Source organism: Tachyglossus aculeatus, chromosome 22 (assembly GCF_015852505.1).
Source record: "Tachyglossus aculeatus isolate mTacAcu1 chromosome 22, mTacAcu1.pri, whole genome shotgun sequence".
Classification (NCBI taxonomy): Eukaryota; Metazoa; Chordata; class Mammalia; order Monotremata; family Tachyglossidae; genus Tachyglossus; species Tachyglossus aculeatus.
In genome coordinates, this window is record NC_052087.1 from 38,003,239 (window position 1) to 38,021,465 (window position 18,227).

The 18,227-nt window shown below is 47.1% G+C and overlaps 9 non-coding genes across 9 annotated transcripts; all 9 read right to left on the bottom strand.

Moving 5' to 3' along the window:
- Positions 1–5,174: 5,174 nt before the first annotated feature.
- On the bottom strand, positions 5,175–5,301 carry LOC119944438. The gene has a single exon (XR_005455913.1). It is a non-coding gene; the product is annotated as a small nucleolar RNA SNORD22 (small nucleolar RNA).
- Positions 5,302–5,484: 183 nt separating this feature from the next.
- Positions 5,485–5,548, bottom strand: LOC119944436. The gene has a single exon (XR_005455911.1). It is a non-coding gene; the product is annotated as a small nucleolar RNA SNORD31 (small nucleolar RNA).
- A 201-nt stretch (positions 5,549–5,749) lies between these two features.
- Positions 5,750–5,820, bottom strand: LOC119944437. The gene has a single exon (XR_005455912.1). It is a non-coding gene; the product is annotated as a small nucleolar RNA SNORD31 (small nucleolar RNA).
- A 499-nt stretch (positions 5,821–6,319) lies between these two features.
- Positions 6,320–6,388, bottom strand: LOC119944435. The gene has a single exon (XR_005455910.1). It is a non-coding gene; the product is annotated as a small nucleolar RNA SNORD30 (small nucleolar RNA).
- Positions 6,389–6,574: 186 nt separating this feature from the next.
- On the bottom strand, positions 6,575–6,641 carry LOC119944431. Its single transcript, XR_005455906.1, has one exon. It is a non-coding gene; the product is annotated as a small nucleolar RNA SNORD29 (small nucleolar RNA).
- Positions 6,642–6,815: 174 nt separating this feature from the next.
- Positions 6,816–6,941, bottom strand: LOC119944439. Its single transcript, XR_005455914.1, has one exon. It is a non-coding gene; the product is annotated as a small nucleolar RNA SNORD22 (small nucleolar RNA).
- A 155-nt stretch (positions 6,942–7,096) lies between these two features.
- Positions 7,097–7,172, bottom strand: LOC119944432. The gene has a single exon (XR_005455907.1). It is a non-coding gene; the product is annotated as a small nucleolar RNA SNORD28 (small nucleolar RNA).
- A 199-nt stretch (positions 7,173–7,371) lies between these two features.
- LOC119944433 lies at positions 7,372–7,443 on the bottom strand. Its single transcript, XR_005455908.1, has one exon. It is a non-coding gene; the product is annotated as a small nucleolar RNA SNORD27 (small nucleolar RNA).
- A 312-nt stretch (positions 7,444–7,755) lies between these two features.
- Positions 7,756–7,827, bottom strand: LOC119944434. The gene has a single exon (XR_005455909.1). It is a non-coding gene; the product is annotated as a small nucleolar RNA SNORD26 (small nucleolar RNA).
- Positions 7,828–18,227: the final 10,400 nt, after the last annotated feature.

Here is an 18,227-nt window from a genome sequence, read left to right on the forward strand (position 1 = left end):
TGCATGCCAACAGTAACCCTTTATTTTGTGCAGACCGAAAGCCCTCCAGTGTGTAACATGAACCAAAGTGGCTCCTCTCTGTCTGGAATGTCCCCATCCTGTGTTGATCATTATCTCCTGATAACATTTTGTAAACAGGGATTTTAACACTAACCAAACCATGACACCTGTATATATGTATATCATCATCATCATCAATCGTATTTATTGAGCGCTTTACTATGTGCAGAGCACTGTACTAAGTGCTTGGGAAGTACAAATTGGCAACATCTAGAGACAGTCCCTACCCAACATTGGGCTCACAGTCTAAAAGGGGGAGACAGAGAACAAAACCAAACATACTAACAAAATAAAATAGAGTAGATATGTACAAGTAAAATAAATAAATAAATAGAGCAATAAATCTGTACAAACATATATACATATATACAGGTGCTGTGGGGAAGGGAAGGAGGTAAGATGGGGGGATGGAGAGGGGGACGACGGGGAGACATATGTATATATGTTTGTACATATTTATTACTCTATTACTCTATTTATTTATTGATTTTACTTGTACACATCTATTCTATTTATTTTAGTTTGTTAGTATGTTTGGTTTTGTCTCCCCCTTTTAGGCTGTGAGCCCACTGTTGGGTAGGGACTGTCTCTATATGTTGCCAATTTGTACTTCCCAAGCGCTTAGTACAGTGCTCTGCACACAGTAAGCGCTCAATAAATACGATTGATGATGATGATGACAAACGGTTGGACTTTAACTTGGGATCTAGGAATGCCAAGGCCTCACAGTAGGGCACAACTCTCGGGAATCCTTTGTGTGGCTCGGATTTGAAACCCAATAAAAGAGGAAGAAGGAGCTGGGATGGGGGCTGCTTGTCGCTCGGACCTCTCCCGGGAGGTGAACGGGCAAGTAGCCACTTTCCTTCTTTACTGCTCTATCGAACTCACGTCATGTCTCCGAGTCATTTTTCCTATCTGCGTCACCACCTTGGGTACACGAACCCTGCGGCTGATTTACACCAGTTAACGTGTTTTTGCACCCTACTTGTCGATAACAATATGGAGACGGTCTCTACCCAACAACGGGCTCACAGTCTAGAAACAGTGCTCTGCACACAGTAAGCGCTCAATAAATACAATTGATTGATTGATTGATTGATAGAAAGGGATAGTAGTGTTTAGTATAGTCTGGAAGTGGTAGAGACAAGAAGCAACGAGGCCTAGTCGATGGAGCACGGGCCTAGGAGTGGGGAGGACCTATATTATAATCCCAACTCTGCCACTTCCCTGCTGTGTGACTGGTGGCAAATCACTACACTTCTCTGTGCCTCACTAAAATATGGATTAACACTGTGCAATCCGATTAGCTTCTATTTTCCCCAGCATTTGGCACACCACCTGGCACATATTCATTCAGTTGCATTTACCGAGCACTTACTGTGGACAAAGCGTCATACTAAGCGCTTTGGAGAGTACTGTAGAGCCAAAGACACATTCACTAACCACAACGAACTTGGTCTAGAAGGGAAGACAGACATTAATGTACATACACTAAAAATAAGTAAATAAGTAGAAAACGCTTAACACATACCGCTAAAAAAAAGGTACAAGAGCAGCGAAGAAGCTGACGCAGTAAAGGGTATGACAAACTCTTGGATCACGGCAGTAGTACTCTGCATTAAGTTCATCCCCCTCCCCAAGCGCTTAGTACAGTGCTCTGCACACAGTAAGCGCTCAATAAATACGATTGAATGAATGAATGAATGACATCGACTCCCTCCCTCTGCTCTACCCCCCTCCTGTCCCACAGCACTTATGTATATATGTGGATATTTATTGTTCTATTTATTTCATTGATGGAATGTATGACACGCAAATTCATGAAGCGCTCCATATTTTTCTATTTATTTTACTTGTACATATTTACTATGCTATTTATTTTGTTAATGATCCGCATCTAGCTTTATTTCTATTTATTCTGACTTGACACCTGTCCACATGTTTTGTTTTGTTGTCTGTTTCCCCCTTCTAGACTGTGAGCCCGTTGTTGGGTAGGGACCGTCTCTACATGTTGCCAACTTGTACTTCCCAAGCGCTTAGTACAGTGCTCTGCACACAGTAAGCGCTCAATAAATGATTGAATGATTCCTCACGGGCTTCTCCCCAAGTCACAGACCCTTTCCTTCACTACCATTGCCAAAACCTCCTGGGTTCTTTACCTTCCAACCCCTACTCAGCCTCCAGAAAACTTACAACTTTAGGATGTCTGTGGCCGCTGAGATACCTATAGTTTAGAGCTGCTTCTCTAGCCCCAGTGCTACACAGCTTTAAAGGACATTTATATTGCTTTGTCCTTGCCACTTATTTTCGGTCACATCCTTTTCCTCACACAATTATAAGCACTGAGGGCCACGGTGGTCTCTCACCCACATCCAACTGCCATGAAAGTGAGTGGGATGGGTAGTGGCCATTTCTTTATTTTGCACAGTCCAACTCGAGTTGCTTCTTTCCACCCCAGTGCTTAGTACAGTCCCTGGCACATAAGTGCTTAAATACCATAATTATCACTGGTGGCACTAAACTAGTGCCCTAGCACAATGATACAAATCTAATCCTTCCCCTCCCTGCTCCTCTCCACAGAATAAGCAATTACTCTCCCCTTCAAAGCCTTATTGAAGACACTTCTCCCCCAAGAGTTCCCAGACTAAGCCCTTTTCCTCATCTCCCACTCCCTTCCGCATCCCCCTAGCTGCTCCCTTTAATAGTAAAAATAATAATTTTGGTATTTGTTAAGTGCTATGTGCCGACTTGTACTTCCCAAGCGCTTAGTACAGTGCTCTGCACACAGTAAGCGCTCAATAAATATGATTGCATGAATGAATGAATGCAAAGCACTGTTCTGAAGTGCTGGGGAGAATACAAGGTGATCAGCTTGTCCCACGTGGGGCTCACAGTCTTAATCCCCATTTTACAGATGAGGTAACTGAGGCACAGGGAAGTTGAGTGACTCGCCCAAAGTCACACAGCTGGCAAGTGGGAGAGCAGGGATTTGAACCCATGGCCTCTGACTCCCAAGCCCGGGCTCTTTCCACTGAGCCACGCTGCTTCCCTTTGCTCTTCTCCCTTCCCAACCCCACAGAACTTACATATATTACATATGTACAGGACTGAAATTTTATTTGTATTGATGTGTCTCTCCCTCTCTAGACCGCAAGCTTGTTGTGGGCAGGGAATGTCATTGTTTATTGCTGTACCATACTTTCCCAAGCGCTTAGTACAGCACTCTATAAATATAATTGAATGAAAGCTCCAGTCCTGGATCTGACTGTAAGCTAGTGTCCCTCTAAATTTTAATCACTCATATTTATTGAGCGCTTACTGTGTGCAGAGCACTGTACTAAGCGCTTGGGAAGTACAAGTTTAAGCTCATTGTGGGCAGGGAATGCGTCTATTATATACTACCCTTCCAAGCACCCAGTACAGCACTCTGCATCAGCAAGCACTCAGTACAGTCACCTGCCCTAGCTAGTAACAAGCTCTTCCACCTCCCTCCAGAGTTGAGTTCATGGGCAGCTTCAGCAGTTACTACTCCTTTGCTCAATAATAATAATGTTGGTATTAGTTAATCACTTACTATGTGCCAAGCACTGTTCTAAGCGCTGGGGGGATAAAAGGTAATCAGATTGTCCCACGGGGGGGCTGTCTTAATCCCCATTTTCCAGATGAGAGAACTGAGGCACAGAATAGTGACTTCCCCAAAGTCACACAGCTAAGTGGCACAGGCGAGATTCGAACCCACGACCCCCGAGTCCCAAGCCCGGGCTCTTTCCACTGAGCCACGCTGCTTCTCCTGTCCCTTTCGTGCCATCTCCACGTAGGTACAGCTTTGTGTAACCCCCCCCCTGCCCCGTGCCCACACCCGCAGTAGCGATGAGGCATGGTATGCCAAGGATATTTAGATCCCAGGATTTAACAATATTTGTTAAATATCTTCTAGACTGTGAGCCCACTGTTGGGTAGGGACTGTCCCTATATGTTGCCAACTTGTACTTCCCAAGCGCTTAGTACAGCGCTCTGCACAGTAAGCGCTCAATAAATACAATTGATATTTGCTAAGTGCCGAAGGTATCCACCAGTCACCAGATAAACTGCGGGGGTTACAAGGAATTGGATGCTCCCTGTTCCATGCAGAGCTCAGGTGAGACTATGAGCCCTCTGTTGGGTAGGCACTCTCTATGTTGCCAACTTGTACTTCCCAAGCGCTTAGTACAGTGCTCTGCACACAGTAAGTGCTCAATAAATACAATTGATTGATATTTGCTAAGTGCCAAAGGTATCTACCAGTCACCAGATAAACTGGGGGGATTACAAGGAATTGGATGCTCCCTGTTCCATGCAGAGGTCAGGTGAGAACCCATTTTCCAAATGAGGCAACTGAGGCAGAGAATACATCTCATGCAAGATCACACAGCTGATGAGCAGCTGAATAAGCACTTAGTACACTTATTACAGTGCCCTGGACACAGTATGCACTCAATACTCTTCTAATTTAATGAATTAGAACCTATGCCCTTCTGGCCTCAGGCCTGTGCTCATTCCACTACACCCTGATTTCTTGGACAACAGCCAGGTAGGATAACTCCTTCCATCACTACTTTTGAAGATGGATGTCCCCCAATATGGTGAGGACAGGCTACCCATTCCTACTGCATCCCCAGTGGATCCCCATCTGCCAGTCATTATTCACTCTCCCTTTCCTGCCACAATGTTGGCTGGCAGGACCCTTGCAGACCCAGGGTTTGGCATTAAAAAAGTTAGGGGCACTACCTCGTCAGGATGGCTGAATAGCAAATGAAGCACAGAATGTTTGGAAGATATCATATTTGACCGCTAATGTGGTTAGGAAGGCTGGCAAGAACTCTCCCTGCAGTTTTTAAAACCTGCCACCCCACCACCAAAAACGATAAGACACAAATCCATAGTCTACAAGTTTTATTTATTGAGAATCAGAAGGGTTGTTTCACCATGTTCTTCACTGCTCCCTGAGCTTTATGCTCAGCAGCATCTGCAAAAAAAGAGGAAGTTATGTAAAAGACTGTGGTACTTGTCCTTTGTTGTGAAGAATACAGATGAGACATTAAAGCTGAACCACAAAAAGCCATTTTTGAACATGGGCCTTTCAGACTGTTCCTGCCAGAACAGATTATCATCTTCTCCCCCAGCCAACCCCAGTGGGTTCGCCTTTGCAGGCTCTGGGGCCAGGACAGGGAGTAAGACAGGTGCTGGTTTTCTTCATTAGGACCCAGGGACAACAACATTTCAACCTCCCGGCTCCCTGAAGTCTCCCCCTTACCTGTTCCAGCTTCTTTGAAGGCTTCCAGGCAGTCAGTTGATACTGCCAACAACCTCCTGAAAAGGAAAACAGTGGTGGTAAAGCCAGAGTCGACTTACTTGGCCATGGAAATGGGGTGGAGACCCAGGACTGACTGCTCAGAATTACCATTCAGTCACAATGATCAGACTGGGGCGGTAGGAACTCATCACTGATCGCTATTCTGCCACCCCCTTAATCGTTCCCTAATTAATACTTACCAAAACTGCCCTTTCTCTTGCCAGTTGGAATGTTTCCAGGCCTTAGAAGCTGAAAAACAGGGGTCATGAATTTAGCAAATTGCTTGATGTCATTTTCAGAGCAGGCAAAACAGAAACATTAAATCAGGGGGGTTGCCCTCTGATTTAATGCCCCGCTCTCAGCTCAGAAGGGGATTAACTCAGTCACAGCAATCAGACTGAGGCGGTACTGAAATCATCCTTGGAGAGCATTCCACCCCTCTTCCCACCTATGAGGTTTGCCTGATAGTTGAAGTATTTACAAGAGAGTGGGACTGTTCTGTTTTGCTGAGATGGATAACAAGTGGTATTTGTGAAAGTGCTTACTATGTGCCCAGCAATGTGCTAAGCGTTGGGGTGGATACGAGCAAATCGGGTCGGACAGGCCCTGTCCCACATGGGGATCAGTCTCAATCCCCATTTTACAGATGAGGTAACTAAGGCAGACAGACAAGTGAAAGGACTTCCCCAAGGTTACCCAGCAGATAAGTGGGGGACCCATGCTATCACATCTATCAATGAGCAATGTCCCTTGTGCAGTTAATGACTGCTCACTGTGCCTAATTCTTAAGGCACCCTTCGAGTTTATTTACCTTTATCCAGTCTGGTTTTTGTCCCATCAGGATGCAAACTGTAACAAGCAGAAAGGCGATTCAAAACATTTTCTTCAGCATGGTTTCCCATGTTTCTCCCAGTGTCATCTACTCCTGAGAATCAGATTTCCAAGTCTCAACAGCAGAGTTCAGCCGAACGAGATTCCAAGAAATTCATCACAACCTCCCTTCACAAATTTAACCCTACCCTCACACTTGGGTAGAAAAAACAAAACCCAGTCAATTCCCTTAACTCACCACTGGCAGTTGTTCTCTAAGTACCTATACAGGGGGGGGAAAAAAGGGTATGAGAACCTAGCAGGTAGCGGCAAAAACAGCTTTAAAGGGTCCTCAGGATTGGAGAAACAGCAGTTTCTCAGCTGTTCAAGGGTTTTCATTTTATTTATCATAGTGAGCTAGTTAGAATCATCACAGAAACTGCACTCAGGAAGTCCCTTGTCTGTGAAGTTACTAACTCACCTCCTGCATTAACAGGATAATTATTTCTTCTCAGCCTTCCCTTCAGCAGCTGCAGCAACTGTTAGAAGTGAGAGATCAGACAGGTGAGTGGGTTATGCCATCATGAAAAAAGCAGTCTTGCTTGGCTATAGGGCACCTCAGACTGTTCACTCGGGAACATTTTATCTTCCTCTCTCCCCTGCCAACTCCAGTGGGTTCGCCTTTGCAGGCTCTGGAACTGGACAGGGGCTAAGACAGGTGTGGATTTCCTCATCAGTACCCTTGTGTTAACGAGTGGGAGGCACTTTACTGAAACCTTAAGGAAGGATCTTACCTGAAGCTTGTGGAGCGGCAGCATGGAGAGACCTGGGAAAAGCAGCAAAGACAGGTCAGAGGGGTCTAATGTGGGGACAGACATTTTCAATAGAGGGACCTGCCATCAGAACTCTAACATGCTATAATATTTGTACCTCACGGTGCATCAGAAAATAAGGATTCAAATCATCTGGCAATCACTAGTTGGGCCTAAGGATGTGTTCACAAGGTAATTTTTACCAAGAAGCAGCTCCTCACCCACGGTCATCCCAAAATTACCTGCAGTCCAGTTGGGTTCCATTGTCCATCCATGCTGGGTGGTCACCTACTGACAACAGAAGCAGTCACCCAAATGTCCAGTCTACATATACAGATCTACCGTTCCCCTCGCCTATTTCTCAGAAGTAAAGTGACATCACTATGCCATCAGCCATATGCTTGTCATTTTTTACCTTCATCAGGGAAAGTGGAGGACGTTATGTAGTTTCCCCTCCCCAACTAGAATCTAGGACAGTTTCAACAACCCAGCCACACTTCAGAGGCCTCGTTTACCTGAGGTCTGTCATTTTAGAGGCCATCGGTGCCAGTTGGAAACCGCTGTCTTCAGTCAATGGACTCAGGGTATAACTTGCATTTTCTGTGACAGGAAAGTTTTAGACCTCATTACTTCAAACGTTCATGGAAACTCACCAACCCCTCAGCTCACTTATATTTAGCATTTAGTATATTACAATACACTCCCTTTAACCCAAGGCAGACCTCCATCTGGAACAAGTATGCCACTCAGAAATTACTAAAACTTCTCCACTGAACCATCAGAAAGAGAGAGTTCATTTTATCATCCCTGCAGCATATCCAAGTTCCATGTTGAAGCTGCGTGTCATAGTGGAAAGAGCACAGGGCTAAGAGTCAGGGACTGGGTTCTAATCCTAGTACCTGCTGTGACCTTGGACAATGTGCTTCCCAATCATCACCATCATCAATTGTATTTATTGAGCATTTACTCTGTGCAGAGCACTGTACTAAGCGCTTGGGAAGTACAAATTGGCAACATATGGAGACATTCCCTACCCAACAGTGGGCTCACAGTCTAAAAGGGGGATGAAACCGAGCCCTGCGTGGGACAGACTGGATCCGATCTGATTAGCTTGTATTTGCACCATGGCTTAGAAGTGCTTGAGCAGCATAGCATGGCTTACTGAAAAGCACATGAATTTGCGAGTGAGAGGACGTGGGCTCTAATCCCAGATCTGCCACTCCTCTGCTGTGTGACCTTGGGCAATACACTTCTCTGTGCCTGTTACCTCAACTGTAAAAGGGGATAAAGACTGAGCCCCATGGGGAAAACCCGATTACCCTGTATCGTAGTACAGTGCTCTACACACAGTAAGTGCTCAAATACGATGAATGAATCTAACCCAGGGCTTGTCACATTATAAACACTTAATACCATTATCACTAGTCAATAGCTTAGCAAATACAGAAAAATATCCAGGTCTGTATATTCTGCACTCACATCATTAGTTTAGATTAAAGCCGGTGAATTGCTCTGATGCCCATGATCGTGCAGGGACGATGTAGCCACACTGGCCCCCGTGGGGAGAAAATATCAGTTACACAGATCACATTAGTATACGATAATCCTTATACAGGAGGTTAGCGTTTTTCAGAGCATTGCCTCCTGAATAGAGCATGGGCCTGGGAGTGCAAAAGGTCCGTGGTTCTAATCCCAGCACGTCAGTTAATTTCCATGTGCTTGTTTCCTCCATCTGTAAAATGGGTATTGAGCTCCATGTGGAACATGGGCTGTGTCCATCCTAATCTACCCCAGCACTTAGTACAGTGCCTGGCACATAGTGCTTACAAAATACTGCACATGCCTGCATTCCCGGGGAATCGCACTTACGTTGGGAGAAAAGCAGGTGAATTGTTGTGACGCCAAGGATCTTGCAGGACACCGTAGCCATACTGGACCCTACAGAGGGAAAATATCGGTTAGATCACGTTAATGCTTTTGTTCTTTGAGGGATCCTACACCAAAGAGCAGTCCTATACCCCCTCCTTATCCGCATCACGCCTCGAATCAGAAGAGTATCACTAAGATGTGCAACGCTCAGTCTCTTCAGAACATACATATTTCCTCACAGAAATCAGTACAGGTCTGTGAAAATATTCATCATCGAGAAAAGCTACTGCACGTTTTTTCTCCCCGAAGCAGGTCACTTTAAGGGGTTCCAACTTGCAGTCCCAGGGCCCCTCCCTGACTGCAGACCTCATCGCCCACCCAACGTTGCCCCTTTGAAGCAGGGCTTGCACATTTTAAAGCACCAAGCCATGCGGCCTAGTGGGCCCAGCAGGACCTTTGTTCTATTCACGCATTCATTCAATTGTATTTATTGAGCCCTTACTGTGTGCAGAGCACTGGACTAAGCACTTGGAAAGGACAATTCATCAACTTGGAGACGGTCCCTACCCAATGGGCTCACAGACTATAACGGGAGACAAACAACAAAACAAGTTCCATCCATTGACTACTGGGTGACCTTGGGTTAGTCCATTTCTGTACCTCAGTAGCCTCATCTATAAAATGGAGACTTCTGTACACCCCTTGGGGGCCATGCACTGCCCAAGTTATGTCGTTTGAATGGTTCCCAGCGCTTAGTACAGTGCCTGGCACACAGTGGACGCTTTAACCAATACCCTTGAACAGATGCTGAGAGCCCAGCATTGCCCCTCGGTCACCATCTTGCTGCGCAACTCTCCCTCCCCTCCCATCCCCCGGCCACTTTCACTCAATCGTAATTATTGAGCGCTTACTGTGTACAGAACACTGTACTAAGCGCTTCAGTACTAAGCCACGTTGAAAGAGCACAGATTTGGGGGTCAGAGGTCATAATAATGGCATTTATTAAGCGTTTACTATGTGCAAAGCACTGTTCTAAGCGCTGGGGAGGTTATAAGGTGATCAGGTTGTCCCACGGGGGGCTGTCAAACCCCATTTACAGATGCAGTAACTGAGGCACATAAAAGTGCCTTGCCCAAGGTCACACACCTGACATCTGGCGTAGCCGGAATTTGAACCCATGACCTGAGTCCAAAGCCTGGGCTCTTTCCACTGAGCCACGCAGATTTTCGGTCATGGGTTATAATCCCGCCTCCACCACCTCTCTGCTGTGTGACCGTGAGCGAGTCACTTCGCCCCTCTGTGCCTCGGTTCCCTCATCTGGAAAATGGGGATTAAGACAATGAGCCCCACATGGGACACCCTGTATCTGCCCCAGCGCTTAGAACAGTGCTTGGCATAGTAAGCGCTTAACAAATACCATCGTCATTATTAAAGACATGAAGTGAAGATGGACCACACGAAAAGTTTGCCAACTTGTACTTCCCAAGCGCTTACTACAGTGCTCTGCACAGTAAGCGCTCAATAAATACGATTGAATGAATGAATGAAAATGGACAAACGCGTATGGAAACGCTCAGCCTTAATCCCCATTTTACAGTCTAGAGTGGCTCAGTGGAAGTAATAATAATAATGATGGCATTTATTAAGCCCTTACTATGTGCAAGGCACTGTTCTAAGCGCTGGGGAGGTTACAAGGTGATCAGGTTGTCCCACGGGGGGCTCACAGTCTCCATCCCCATTTTACAGATGAGGCCACTGAGGCAGAGAAGTGATTTGCCCAAAGTCACACAGCTGACAAGTGGCGGAGCCGGGGTTTGAACCCATGACCTCTGACCCCAAAGCCCGGGCTCTCAGCGTGGCTCGGTGGAAAGAGCCCGGGCTTTGGAGTCAGAGGTCATGGGTTCAAATCCCCGCTCCGCCAATCGCCACCTGTGTGACTTTGGCCAAATCACTTAATTTCTCTGTCCCTTAGTTACCTCATCTGGAAAATGGGGATTAAGACTGGGAGCCCCACATGGGACAATCAATCAAATCAATCGTATTTCTTAAGCGCTAAAGAGCCCGGGCTTTGGGGTCAGAGGTCATGGGTTCAAATCTCCGCTCCGCCAATCGTCACCTGTGTGACTTTGGTTAAATCGCTTAATTTCTCCGTCCCTTAGTTACCTCATCTGGAAAATGGGGATTAAGACTGGGAGCCTCACATGGGACAATCAACCAAATTAATCGTATTTATTGGGCGCTTACTGTGTGCAGAGCACTCTACTAAGCGCTTGGGAAGTACAAGTTGGCAACATATAGAGACGGTCCCAACCTGTATCTACCCCAGCGCTTAGCACACAGTAAACGTTAAGCAAATACCATCATCGCTTTTAAAGACTTTGAAAATCAATCAATCGTATTTATTGAGCAATTACTGTGTGCAGAGCACTGTACTAAGCGCTTGAGAAGTACAAGTTGGCAACATATAAAGACAGTCCCTACCCAACAGTGGGCTCACCGTCTAAAAGGGGGAGACAGAGAACAAAACCACACACACTAACAAAATAAAATAAATAGAATAGATATGTACAGGTAAAATAAATAAATAGAGCAATAAATATGTATTTATATGAAATGGATATGCATAAATGAAATGAAAAGGAACCACACGAAAATGAATAAATGCACAGGAAGAAAAACAAAAATTAGAAGAGCAGAAAAAACAGGCCATAACGTACCTACTCACCCCCGTTCCCAGCGATGAAACAGGCCGAAAAACCCTCGGGGAGAGACTTAAATAGTCACCCGCAAGGGCCTATGGGAAAATCGGGGAGAAGGGGGTGGAGCCAAAGAGGCGCATGCGCCTTGGGGGGGGGGGTTGTTTTCGGCGCGCATGCGCGGGGAAGAAGGCGCCGAAGAGCGACTCCGCCCGGTAGGGAAGGGGGACGTCGGAATGACGTCACGCGCTGTGGAGACTTTCGGCGGGAAAAAATCGCGCATGCGCATGGAGTTAGTCTCCAATCAATCCATCAATCGTATTTATTGAGCGCTTACTGTGTGCAGAGCACTGGACTAAGCGCTTGGGAAGTACAAGTTGGCAACATATAGAGACGGTCCCTACCCAACAGTGGGCTCACAGTCTAAAAGGGGGAGACAGAGAACAAAACCAAACATACTAACAAGATATAATAAATAGAATAGATATGTACAAGTAAAATAAATAGAGTAATAAATATGTACAAACATATATACATATATGCATGTGCTGTGGGGAAGGAAAGGAGGTAATATGGGGGGATGGAGAGGGGGACGAGGGGAAGAGGAAGGAAGGGGCTCAGTCTGGGAAGGCCTCCTGGAGGAGGTGAGCTCTCAGCAGGGCCTTGAAGGGAGGAAGAGAGCTAGCTTGGCGGATGGGCGGAGGGAGGGCATTCCAGGCCCGGGGGAGGACGTGGGCCGGGGGTCGATGGCAGGACAGGCGAGAAGGAGGCACGGTGAGGAGATTAGCAGCAGATGAGCGGAGGGTACGGGCTGGGCTGGAGAAGGAGAGAAGGGGGGTGAGGTAGGAGGGGGTGAGGTGATGGACAGCCTTGAAGCCGAGGGTGAGGAGATTCTGCCTGATGCGCAGATTGATTGGTAGCCACTGGAGATTTTTGGTTCCTTGGGTTTCAACTAGAATTTCCAGTCAGGCCCCTGCTCCCCTAAAATCCTCAATGGACTGACACCTTCCACTTCCAAGCTGAACCCCCAGACTCTCCTGACTCCCTCCCCATCCCAGCTTACACTTCACTATTCCCTGACCGAACCATCGCCGTCATCTTTCAGTTGGGCCTTGATCATTCTTCTCCCCTCTGAAATCTTTCCCGCCCTTCACGTTGACCACACTCATCCTCCATGGACCATGAACTGCCCTTCCACAGGCTCGCTTCTTCACCGGTGGACCACCCAACCCCCAGCTCTGGTCAGTGTCCTGGTGAGCAGGAAGGCCAATCAGGTGGTTCAGGTAACAGTGTTACCAATCAGGGCCCTTCAGGGGTGATGGGAAGGTGGAGAAACTGAGGCCAGCCTCCATTTAGGGGACCCAAGGAGACATACGGGAATCAGTAGAGAAGCAGCGTGTCTCAGTGGAAAGAGCATGGGCTTGGGAGCTAGAGGTCATGGGCTCCAATTCATTAATTCATTCATTCAATCATATTTATTGAGCACTTACTGTGTGCAGAGCACTGTACTAAGTGCTTGGGAAGTACAAGTTGGCAACAAATAGAGACGGTCCCTACCCAACAAAGGGCTCACAGTCTCGAAGGGGGAGGTCAAATCCCACCTCCGCCGCTTGTCAGCTGTGTGACTGGGTAAATCACTTAACTTCTCTGGGCCTCAGTTACCTCATCTGTAAAATGGGGATTAAGATTGTGAGCCCCTCATGGGACAACCTGATCACCTTGTATCCTCCCAGTGCTTAGAACAGTGCTTTGCACATAGTAAGCGCTTAACAAATGTCATCATTATTATTATTACCGGTGGTTGGAGATGGGGAGTCAGGATTTAGAGTTTCTGAATGTTTGCGGTGGAGAAAAGTTGGGGTAATGTTGGACTGATAATAAATATCACGGAAAAAAATATAAATTACTTTGAGGGCAGGACTAGAGTTATGCTGCAATCAATTAATTGTGTTTATTAAGTGCCTACCGTGTGCCGAGGACTATACTAAACCCTTGGAAGGGTTGGTAGACACGTTCCCTGCCCACACGAGAAGCAGCGTGGCTTAATGGAAAGAGCCCGGGCTTGGGAGTCAGAGGATGTGGGTTCTAATCCCGGCACCGCCACTTGTCTCCTGTGTGGCCTTGGGCAAGCCACTTAACTTCTCTCTGCCTCAGTTACCTCATTTGTAAAATGTGGATTAAGACTGTGAGCTCCAAGTGGAACAACCTGATCACCCTCTATCTACCCCAGCACTTAAAACAGTGCTTGGCAAATACCATACTTATTATTATTATTATTGAGCTTACAGTCTAGAGGGGTAGACAATCATTACAATAAATAAATAAAGGACATGTACATAGGCCACACTGCTTCTCTTAAAGCAGCATGTCCTACTGGAAAGAGCATGGCCCTGATAGTCAACAACCGGCTCACAATCTAGAAAGGGGGAGACAGACAACAAAATAGAACAAATAGACATTCATTCATTTATTGATTGATTTATTGGCAACGTATAAAGATGGTCCCTACCCAACAATGGGCTCACAGCCTAGACAGGCATCAATGGAGTCAATATAAATAAATAGAATTATAGATATAGACACATTATTAATAAAATAATTAGAATAATAAAATAATAGATTTGTACATATATACACAAGTGTTGTGGGGTGGGGAGAGGGGTAGAGCAGAGGGAGGGAGTAAGGGAGATGGAGAGGGGAGAAGGAACAGAAGGAAAGGGGGGGCTCAGATGGAGTAGGTGAGCTTTCAGGAGGGCTTTGAAGAGGGAAAGAGAGCTAGTTTGGCAGATGTGAGGAGGGAGGGCATTCCAGGCCAGGGGAAGGACGTGGGCCAGGGGTCGATGGCGGGACAGGCGAGAGCGAGGTACGGTGAGGAGATTAGCAGCGGAGGAGCGGAGGGTGCGGGCTGGGCTGGAGAAGGACAGAAGGGAGGTGAGGTAGAAGGGGGCAAGGGGATGGACTGCCTTGAAGCCGAGAGTGAGGAGTTTTTGCTTGATTCGGAGGTTGATAGGCAACCACTGGAGATTTTTGAGGAGGGGAGTGACATGCCCACAGCGTTTCTGTACAAAGATAATCCGGGCAGCAGAGTAAAGTGTAGACTGAAGCAGGGAGAGACAGGAGGATGGGAGATCAGAGAGGAGGCTGATGCAGTAATCCAGTCAGGATATGATGAGTGTCATAGTGTCATGAGTGTCACAACAAAGTAGTGGTTTGGATAGAGAGGAAAATTGCCAACTTGTACTTCCCAAGCGCTTAGTACAGTGCTCTGCACACGGTATGCGCTCAATAAATACGATTGATTGAAAGGGCGGATCTTGGCAATGTTGTGAAGATGAGACCGGCAGGTTTTGGTGACGGATTGGATATGTGGGGTGAATGAGAGAGCAGAGCCAAGGATGACACCAAGGTTGCGGGCTTGTGAGACGGTAAGGATGATAGTGCCATCCACAGTGACGGGAAAGTCAGGGACACTGGAGGCAGGAGTGAACCAATTAATTGCAAATAGTATAACTGTAGGCCAGAGAGAGACAGAGAGAGAGAGAGAGACAGAGAGAGAGAGAGAGACAGAGAGAGAGAAGGGCAGGGGAAACGTAAGGAAAAATGTTTACATTAAAAAAATGAATTAATCAATGGTATTCACTAGGTGCAGAGCATCCTTCTAAGCACTTAGGAGAGTGTCAGTCTCTCCCTGGACTCTTCATTGTTTGCTGAGAATTTCCCATGGGAGGACTGTGGTCAGCCTGAGAGGGCAGAAGTAATAATAATAATGGCATTTATTAAGCACTTACTATGTGCAAAGCACTGTTCTAAGCTCTGGAGCACTGTTCTAAACGCTGAAATTTATTAGCATTTTGGGGTGAGGTTGGGACTTGCTCCCTCAGCACGCGACTGTGAGTTGTAAAGAAGGAGGGAGAGGGGTGATTTTTTAAGTTTAATAACTGGTGTGCCCCTTTGTCGTAAAGTATGCTTGGGGGGAGCCTCAGAATCGGTGTCATTTTGGCTTGTTTCCATTATTTATTGTGGGGTTTGGGGACAAGACATCTCGTTTTCAATCAGTGTCTTAAGTTGCATCTTCTAAAAGAGGGGAACCACCATTGTGAGCCCCATGTTGGCCACAGATTGTGCACAACCTGATCAGTTTTGTTTCCGTTTATAGGGAAGAGATCGGTTTGATTCCCTTTGTCGTAAAGTATACTTGGTGGGAGCCTCAGAATCAATGTCATTTTGGCTTGTTTCCATTATTTATTATGGGGTTTGGGGACAAGACATCTTGTTTTTCGTCGGTGTCTTAAATTCCATTATCTAAAAAAATGGGAACCAAGATTGTGAGCTTCACGTTGGCCACAGATCGTGCGCAACCTGATCAGTTTGATTTACCCTGGAGTTTTTAGTGCTGTGCCTGGCCCGCCCCTCCCTAGAATCCCTCTGTACCAGCGCCAACCGTCAGCCCTATCAATTCCCCTGTTCCCATTTGCCCTTCCCAGTCCTCCCCTTCCCCTCTCCCAACCGGCTCTTTCCCTCCCTCTCCCCACCCCATCCCCTCCCCAAAATCTCTCTGCACCAGTGCCAACCGTCAACCCCTCCCTTCCAACCTCCTCCCTCCGCTCCTCCCCACCCCATCCCAGTTCTCCTTTCCCATCGCCACCCCTCATCCCCCTCTCCCCGCCAGCTCATCCCAATCCAAACCCTCCCCACCCTTCCGCCTCCCTCCCCTCCCTCCACAGCTGCTGCCAAGTGTGGCCTTTGGAACCCCCGCTCTGTTATAGGTAAGCTCCCTTTCATCCTGGACCCATTCCTTTTCCGCTCTCTCCTCCTCATCCTCGTCCCCGTCCTCGTCCTCGTCCTCGTCCTCCTCCTCCTCGCCAAAACCAAAACATGGCTCACTCCTGGTGACACGGTCTCTTCTGCCGCTCCCTTTAGCAGAGGTTTGTTCTACTCCTGCTACCCCAGACTCACCATGGAAGGAGGAGGGTCAACTTTCTTCTTCCCATCCCAATGTCGCTTTCACACTATTCCTCCTTTGCCTTCCCTTCCCTTTCTTTCTCCTTTGAAGACCATATTATTAGCCCTTACCACCCCCTTGAGATTCTTGTAGCCATCATCTATTACCCCCTGGTCCTACTTCCAACTTTTTTTTTTTTTTACTGATTACTCCTTTCTCACTTTTCTTCTCTCCTTTTTCACGCCCACTGTGATCCTCAGAGACTTCAACATCCACATGGATGTCCCTCGTGACTCCTCTGCCGCCCACCTTCTCATCTATTACCCCCTGGTCCCACCTCCAGCTTTTTTTTTTACTGATTACTCCTTTCTCACTTTTCTTCTCTCCTTTTTCATGCCCACTGTGATCCTCAGAGACTTCAACATCCACATGGATGTCCCTCGTGACTCCTCTGCCGCCCACCTTCTCATCTATTACCCCCTGGTCCCACCTCCAGCTTTTTTTTTTACCGATTACTCCCCTTTCTCACTTTACTTCTCTCCTTTTTCATGCCCACTCTGATCCTCAGAGACTTCAACATCCATATGAATGTCCCTGGTGACACCCCCTGGTCCCACCTCCAGCTTTTTTTTTTAACCGATTACTCCTTTCTCACTTTTCTTCTCTCCTTTTTCATGCCCACTGTGATCCTCAGAGACTTCAACATCCACATGGATGTCCCTCGTGACTCCTCTGCCGCCCACCTTCTCATCTATTACCCCCTGGTCCCACCTCCAGCTTTTTTTTTTACCGATTACTCCCCTTTCTCACTTTACTTCTCTCCTTTTTCATGCCCACTCTGATCCTCAGAGACTTCAACATCCATATGAATGTCCCTGGTGACACCCCCTGGTCCCACCTCCAGCTTTTTTTTTTAACCGATTACTCCTTTCTCACTTTTCTTCTCTCCTTTTTCATGCCCACTGTGATCCTCAGAGACTTCAACATCCACATGGATGTCCCTGGTGACTCTTCTGCCGCCCGCCTTCTAGCCTTCTATCTCTCAACGCTTCCAACCTCCTGCTCCACCCCACTTTGCCCACTCACCCACTGGTTCACACATTCGACCTCATCATCTCCTACCGCTGGATCATCTCCACCCTCACCGACTCTGAAATCCCTCTCTGATCATAGCCTTCTCACTTGCCTCCTCACTCACACTCCTCCGCCCTGTAAATCTGTTATTACCCGACAGATACTTCCGCTCTCTCGACCCCATCCATCTTTCTCAGTGTATCACACTCCACCTCTCCTCCCTATCCTCTCTCCCTACTCTTGATGACCGGATTACTGTTCTCAACTCCACCCTCTGTACTCATTTCGACTCACTCGCTCCCCTTTCCCTTCACCGCTCTCACACCACTAACCCACATCCTTGGATCACTGCCACTGTCCGCCTCCTTTGCTCTTATGCTCGAGCTGCCGAACGCTGCTGGCGAAAGTCTAAACACCAAGCCAACCTCGTTCACTTCAAGTTTATCCTTTCCTGCCTTAACTCTGCCCTCTCCTCTGCCAGCCAAAGCTATTTTTCCTCCCTTATTGACACCCATGCCCATCATCCCCGTCAGCTGTTCCGTACATTTAACTCCCTTCTCAGTCCCCCTGTCCTTCCCCCTCCTCCGTCCCTCACCCCCAACGATAATAATAATAATAATGGCATTTATTAA